The sequence below is a fragment of the Cynoglossus semilaevis genome, chromosome 16 (genome assembly GCF_000523025.1).
Source record: "Cynoglossus semilaevis isolate Cse_v1.0 chromosome 16, Cse_v1.0, whole genome shotgun sequence".
In the NCBI taxonomy this organism is placed as follows: domain Eukaryota; kingdom Metazoa; phylum Chordata; class Actinopteri; order Pleuronectiformes; family Cynoglossidae; genus Cynoglossus; species Cynoglossus semilaevis.
Window position 1 is genome coordinate 7,421,563 of NC_024322.1, and position 8,193 is coordinate 7,429,755.

At 39.6% G+C, this 8,193-nt stretch overlaps 1 long non-coding RNA gene across 1 annotated transcript in view; it reads left to right on the forward strand.

The window, feature by feature from the left end:
• The window catches only part of LOC112488314 (uncharacterized), a 13,401-nt gene extending 5,772 nt beyond the window's left edge, over nt 1-7,629 (forward strand). Inside the window, exons 2-4 of the long non-coding RNA XR_003052233.1 lie at nt 3,135-3,208; nt 5,178-5,280; nt 7,104-7,629. This is a non-coding gene — a long non-coding RNA (uncharacterized LOC112488314). The remainder of the gene's footprint in view (nt 1-3,134; nt 3,209-5,177; nt 5,281-7,103) is intronic.
• Nucleotides 7,630-8,193: the final 564 nt, after the last annotated feature.

The following is an 8,193-nucleotide window of genomic DNA, read 5'->3' on the forward strand; positions in this document are numbered from 1 at the left end:
ATTAATTATGTTCATATGCCAGTGTCTCCTCCTGTTTGTCTCATATCTAATACTATCAGTGAAACAGATGAAAGCCATTACACTGAATGATGACTCTGTGTCGTCTGCTTTATTTACACAAGAGTTCAATTACAGCTTATGGATCTACTTTCAGCTAATGTTTTCTGAAGACAAACAAACCTCCGACCTAATGAGTAGCTCGCTAGAACAAATTTGGTCTAAATTGAATTAGACCTCGTGCTGATGCGGCCCATGCTGTGTATTCTGCAGACTGGGTCATTTGTCAGTGCCACGGAAGTGACGATGTTTACATGGGTGTGGAAAAAAGAGAAAACGCAAATCGGGACACGGAACGAGCTCCGGACCCGCTTATGAAATACATGATGTAATTACAAGTCATTATAAGTCACACGGCAATTATTGTTAGCCATTATCAAGCGCACACAACGCAGCGGCCACTTCAGTGATAGAGTGGAGGCCGGGTCCATTTGTCACTGTCGCACACACAATGGAAGTAGGAGCTCGTGCACACGTGTGACGGCAAAGGATCACACAGCTACGCAAATATAAAGAGTTCAACAACACACACACGCACACACACTAACCATCCTTATTGTCGGTGCAGTGCCTCATTCTGTGCTCCCATTAGAAGATGGGGAGTCTTAGATTTATGGCACATAAATGTCTCTGGTCACATTTGTGTAACAACTTAACAACATAAGTCTGCTGAGAAATATTCACATTCACATCCAGAGAAATGTACTCATTCCTCAATGGGCAATTCAGCCGACAGTTTCTACTCATTGTGAAAAAGTAAAATGTACACAGGCTGCACAGTCGAAGCAGAGCAGCCACGGGAGGGTTGTGGATTTGATTCCACACTCGTCTGGTCTAGTCAAAAGTTAATGCAAAAAAGGAGTAACAATGTACATTCACAGTAAAAAAAAGTTTCAGTATTAGACAAGTAAGAACCAGATGCTCTGAAGCTGCGTCACTGCCACAGTGACTCAGTCTGTGGAAGCTTTTCACATGTGGAGAAAAAAGGAAGTGGGTTTTGGGTCAATGTGTTCATTGACACTGAAAACCTTTGTAAAAGAACCTGCATTTGGAGGGCAGTCTCGATTCCAGGTCATCACTTTTAGCCTGCAGGTACTTGTCCAATTTTTCAAATCACTGGTTACACCTCCAGAGCGATTGTTCATTGTTGATGTGACAGTACTCCTGTCAAAAAGTCTGCTTTGGATTTGACGCCCGAGAAAAGAAAGAAAGCTGTGATTTAACATGATGGAAAACAGACCAACAGAATTAGCAAAACACGTTTGTTGCTGAGTGGGTTTTTTTAATATATATATATATATATATATAAAATTCAAAACTGTAAATTTCCAACTTTGTTAAGACTTTATTCATCTCACACTGGGGAAATTCAGTATTAGAATAAGTACTGTACATATAAAAAATAGAAAATACACAAACATGTGCCTCAAACAAGTATAAAGTATTTTCTAAAACAACTTAAAAGACAGACAACCTGAATATAGACAAATGCCAAACATTTGAACTACACTTGAGTCTAAATAAAGTCTAAATAGTTAATTTAGTTCATTTAAATCATTGGTTCTTCACGTTGTTGTTCTTACTTTTCTTTTCAAAATAAAACAAAAAATAATTTAAAGTCTTATATCCAGCAAAATCCCCTTTGAAAGGTTTCTAACCACAGGACAAAACACAACTGTTTTGAACCTTTCTACATACAGTACCACTGTGATGTGTGTGTGTGTGTGTGTGTGTGTGTGGTTGAGAAGGGTAACCATTCACCTTCACATTTCCTTGACCTATTTTCAATGTTGTCTCTGCTGCACATTTTTAAAGCTGAAGGAAAAAGAAATCCCAATTAAATCCCCCCAAACATGTCTGCTGACCTTCACCACTGACACACGCACAAACATGCGCACACGCACACACATGCACAAGTACGTCCTCTTTCTGCTTGGCTTCACTGTAGAATTTGGACTCAACAGTTGAATTATTCTCTTTTTTTTTTTTCAAAAAGAAAAGGAAAAAGTAATTTCATTTCAATACCCTCAGCCTTATCTCCTCTACTCAGGAGGTTGTTTTTCAGTAGTGTATTATTATTTTTTTGTCTCAGTGGAATCACAAAAAAAATGTAACCACTTCAACTAAGTTGGTGACATACTGTACAAGAGGAAATGAAGATAAATAAGACTGAGAAATGAGACAAGGTTCAGGTAGAGTGGAATCAAACATGTGAGTTAAACCGCCGGGCCGATGGTACCACGTTTTTAATGCAATAAAGGGAAACAAATATGATCATGAGGAATTAAAATACATAGTGTTTGACAATTTGATATTTGATATTTTTCTTCACTCTGTAACTGATATCTAATCTGTTCTAGATTTAATTCCCAACATTCTTTCCAAGGCGACCGCTGCTTTTTTTTTTTTTTTTTTTTGCTTTCTTCAGATGCCATAAATCTAATTAAGTTGGCCAGGATATCATATATAATTCCTTCACACCCCACAGTGCTGACATAAATTAAATCATAGGCTTCGGCACAAGTCATTACCTGCATCATCAGCGAGGACGCAGCTCAGTGTCTTCGTCTTTACAGACAAATTGTTTTTGGGTTTGTTGCCTGTGGTCAGTAAAATAATCTGTATCTGTAAAACTGTATTTGCTCATTTTTTGTCCTGAAAAAATATTTTGAGTCTTTTTAGGAGATTGACTGCATTGACTGACCTCATCCCTGTAATTACGACCAAACAGACGTTAATATTCTCAAGGGATACAGTAGTAGTAGTAGTTGTTGCACCTGGTCTTGCTGTATTTACAGCAAAGATCTGACCCGACGTGAAAACACAAAAAAATAAAAGAAAGAAAAGCAGCACGTCACTCACATCTAGGTTTTTATTTCTTTTCTGCATGGAAAAAATGTGACAATCAACCCCCGAAATAATGACATTTCATGTTGCTACTGTGTTCTGTTGTCATGTCATCTTTGTCCCTCATCACACTTGTGTTTTCTCTGTGGTGAAACCTCCTCTCTCTCTCTCTCTCTCTCTCTCTCTCTCTCTCTCTCTGGTTGTTATTTTGGTTTTCTTCTTCCCCTCAGGCAGAGCTTATCAGACAGACCCTGAAGTATTGACGCCTAAACCCCAGTCTACATTCAGTTGTGCTTCTCAGCAGGTGGCTGCACACACACACACACACACACACACACACACTCATAGACAGATGTACACAGATCTCAGTGGTGGAGTCCTGAAGGAAAACAGTGAGGGGGGGAGGTGGGGGGGGGTCTAAAAAAATAATACCAGGGTGCCTCAGCTCATATGGAATTAAAAAGCTCTCTGTCTTCTGTTCCTGATTTCTCTTTATCCTGCAGCTATCCTGAAAAACAGGACAGATTTCGTTGCCTGTGGTTCGTCACAGCGGGGACACACACTTATACTCACATGCACAGTACTCTGTCAGCCTATAGCTTAAATATAATTATGTTAACTTCAGTCATGTGAACAGATGTGTTGACAAGAGGCCGGTTTCACCCGGGGCTCCGTATCCTTCTAGAGTGGCCTACTGAGAACTACAGACCACGTATAGATTATACATTTATTATAATGGTTAATATATTTTTCACACATTATTTGACTTTACTGACCCTGCAGTTTAGGCAAGTGAAAAATTAAAGTTTCTGAATGTCAGAGTCATAGATAATTGAAATATTGCTCCAGACTTTTACCTAATATTCATTGGATGTCAAATTTTGTTTTATTTTGGGTTGTTTTTTGCCATGCTGACTTAAAAATGTCATGTCGCTTTAAGCTTTGATTTATAAGTCTAAAGCCCTGGCGATTTAATAAATATAATCAAAACTTCCAGGAAATGAGAGCAGCTTTGACATTTTGTCCAGAATGTATTACCTTTTTTAAAAAACATGTGGATACCAACAAATTCATCCACAGAGAATTTGTTGAGAAGGTTTTAGTTTCACCAAAGCACCGTGGATACCAACAAATTCATACACACTGAGAAGGTTTTAGTTTCACCAAAGCACCCGGAGCTTAAAATCATCTCATTGATCAGACACACGGCTGGTGCCTGACTGGTCAGTAAAGACGGTCAGTAAGTCTACAGACGACCGCTGACTTATCCAGAATCACATTGATACTCTTATTTTTCTTCACAATTTTCCATTTTTAAAACTCCATCATTTGGATTAGTGACAAATGTGAAACACATTCACCTGCTGCTAAACACAGAATATTTTTCTCATATTTGGGAACATTGACTTATTTGGAGTAATGATGATTAATTATGATTAATTAAGATGCCAGTTAATCATGATCAGCTGTGATTAATCCACAGCTACTGTGTGAACAATCAGATTAATAATGTTCATCTGTTGACAGCCCCTGTAATAACAGCCTAATGGTAAAATATGGCTTAATAATATGAACCGACCAACTCTGTCCAAAACAGGCTGCAGTTTAAATGGCCCCGCTAAATATGTGACCAGAAATATGTGACCAAATAGTTGTGGGATTCAGCGTTGTGAAGGAACGGAGGATTGGACTGATGCAGTGGAACAATGACTGGAATTCCAAGTCAGCTTTGCTGTTTTAAAGATAAATACATTTCATCACTGCCACGGCTGTTTTCACCACTGCGTACGTGCCGTTGAGTGTGATGTATGTGCGTGTTCGCGAGCAGCCGAGGAGGAACCGCAGATGAATGTTTGATGTTTCGATAGGCCGGCCCTCGGAGCGTGGAGATATGAAGGCCGAACCTCGTGGACCTGCGGAAGATATTTAAGCAACGATATGAATATTTATATCAGATACCAGTGGCATTTATTCAAATGAAAGACAGATGATTCAGAGCAGATAGAGGAGCAGCTGAGAGGAGCGATAAGGAGGCTGCGCATGCACTCTGTTTGTTCTCCTGATCTATACACTCAGAGTCTTCTGATGGACACTTCAGAGGACATAAACCTCTGTTCTCTCTGTGCTCCATTTATCTGGCAGACGTGTGGTTACAAGTAAATAGTAAAGTACTGCGAATCCGCTGAAGCTCAAATGTTCTGCCAGCCAATAAGCACTCAGTTTGAACTGAACAGGGCTGATTTCTAATGTCCATTCTCCTGAATTCTTTTCAGGGTCGCAGGTGAGGGAGCAGCCAATCCAAGTCATTGGATGAGAGCAACAGCACACCCAGTGGTGGATTAAGCGTCGATCCAACATTTCCCTGGGACAGTGAAGGTATTCCTGGCTTTTCTTTGCTTCCAGTTTCAGCTTAGATTTTCAAGATTTAGCTAATCAGATGTAACGACCGTGGTGATGATGAGGATGATGATGATGATGATTACTATGTATTGGTTGTATTGTAATTTGTGTCACGTTAAAACTGCTTTGAGGAAGGCACATAGAGATTACAGCATTAACTTCTACCCTAGTTTGATGGTGGTCAGATTTCAGCTACATGCCAGTGTGTCCCTGGGAAAACCTCTTTACAAAGCTAGCTGTGATTCCAAAAATATTTTTTGGACTGTCTGCAGAAAGACGAATGCGTCAAAATAACCTGTGCATACCACACATGCAGATCATCACCTGACACAGAAAATAGATCATTTTTTTTGTCTTTTTACGTCAGTGTTGTAGCAGCACTGCTCCTCAGTGCCAGAAGTCATTAACCTGCCACTGACGTCTCGTTATCACTGTGTGTGTGTGTGTGTTTTTGTTGGGTTTTTTGAGCTGTGAAAACATCTGTCATGATGTTTGGATCTGAATCAGGATCAATGTGAATCAGAGAGAACAATGCTGTGATATGGAATTAGGCCAAATGCAGTAAAACTAAAAATATAATGGGTTTTCACAGCACAAAGATAAAAGCAACCAAACTGCACCAGAACACTGCAGCTTCTGCCTGGTTGTCCAGATTTCCATCTTTTTACCAAATAAGGACGATTATGTTGAGTTCATCACAAGGACAAGTCAGGACTTTGAACATTGGTCCAGGTCTCCGTCCAATCCAGGCATTCTGACATTCGTTAGGAATACAAACTTCAATCAAAGTCATTTTGTTGATTGTGAAAACATGTCCTGTGTGAGTCATGTCCTAAACCCTCAACTACAACAGCTTTAACTCATGGACATCTGACATGGAACTTGGACGTCAGACAACAGTTTTTCTCGTTGCTGCTTCCCTATCATACCCATGATTCTTCACACGTTCCTTATATTAGCACCTCTACGTCTAAGACTGGGTTGAGAGCTGTTTGTTCTCTATATAATTAAATTGTTAAACAAGTCCAGACCATTGAAGCTAGCATGAAATAAGGCAAGCACCTGCTGATCATTTGTGGTACTGCACCTAAGATGGCATATCCAGGTGACGCCCTTATTTTTAAACAGTCTATGGTCGGGACTGGGTAACTCGTGCCCATCAACACCCTCAAATGCTGATGGATAATTATAAATTATAATATTACCATTTCAACTATTACCACCATTTAATCCATGTGTAATTCTTTTTTTTGTCCTTCATTTTCCTGTGACACCGCATTCCCAGAATTCATAGACACACAGAGACAAGTCTTTGCTGCCAAAAAAAAAAAAAAGAGAGAGAGAGAGAGACGCATGCCAGTATCTCCCGCACACACTGTGTAGAGAGTGGAGGAGGACAGATGAGGGAAGAGAAGATTAAAAGACTGATAGGGAGATGGAAAGATAGACGGACATGGAGTAGAGACAGAAGGTGAGGAGGCGGAAAGCAGTTTTGGAAGTTTGAGAGTGCAGAGTGAAGAGTTTCAGCGGGGCAAGTCGGCATGTGTGTTCATACGTTGTGTCTATCCATGTGGGAAGCTCATAACTGGTGTGAGTCTGTGTAGGTGTGCGCTTGCCTGTGTGGGTGGATACACTATGTGTGATAAGGGTTCTGCTTCACAGAAGTTTGGAGGAAAATCACCAGAAGCAGGAACCGGGAAAGTGCAGAGTTTTTGGAAACTGAAATGCTTTGGTTGTTGATCATCACCATCACCGCCATTACTACACTCTCTCCGTCTGTCTTTCTTTCCTTTCTTCAGCCCGGTTTGTGCTTCACATGACCTTCAGTGAAGAGTGAAGCTCAAGGCTTCCAGTAGCATGATGTCATCTCTGAATAAAACATGCCAAAGTGGAGCAAGAGTTCTCTGTTGGAGAAATGATCTCATCGTTTTTACAGGAAAAAAAAGAAAGAAAAAAAATCATCTCTGTGCAAAAAAGATTTAAAGCCTTCTGTCAGTGCATCACATCACATCAGATCTAAAATTGTACCGTGGCTTCATTTGAATGGCAGTGCATTGGAAAACACTCATTCAAATCACAGTGAGCCATACAGAGATGTTCCTTCATCGGATATTCAAGATGTACAGCAGCTGACTCACTGATTAGGTCAGATTATTTTAGTGCGCATCAGTCTTTTAACTCAATCACTCGAATAAAAAAATAAATCTCCGGAAATTTTAGGAAGTGGTGTTCAATGCAAGAGCACGAACACACAGTCGTAATAAATGTTGTTTATGCTCTATGAAAAAATATTTCACCCTTTTTTATTGTATTATCTGGTACTTTTCATTCATCCAGTGGGTGTTTTTATGCAACTCTGGTGCATAAAAACACAGTTTGAAAAAGGGAAAAAAATGAGTAACTGTGTTGTGTTTTGCATGGATTTAATAAGACCATTCAATTTTCATGACATTTGGATTATTACATTTTGCAACAGTGACAGTGTTTGGCATTTAGACTCGACTAAAGCACAGACTTTTCATTAGACACAAGTCAACATCTAAAGTAACAAGACAGTTATGAGGGTCGTGGGTAAGAAAAGCACAGCATAAATCTAAGAAATGGTCAATTATTTTGTGGCTAATTGCTTATATTAATGTTTAGTCTCTATTTATTTGTTTTTTAAATTATTTGCTGCTCAGTGCTCATCAGAGCAGATTGTCAGATTGTCATGTATAACCAGATACAGATTTTTAATCCATGCTTGTCATTTATTAGGTCGCGGTCCAGAACTGAGAGCTAAGATGATGTTGTTCTGTGGGTAAAATAAACAACTTTAGGTTAGGTGGCTCTGAAAACACAACAAGACAAAGAACAGCTGAAGTTAAAAGCAAACGCCAACTCCTTGAG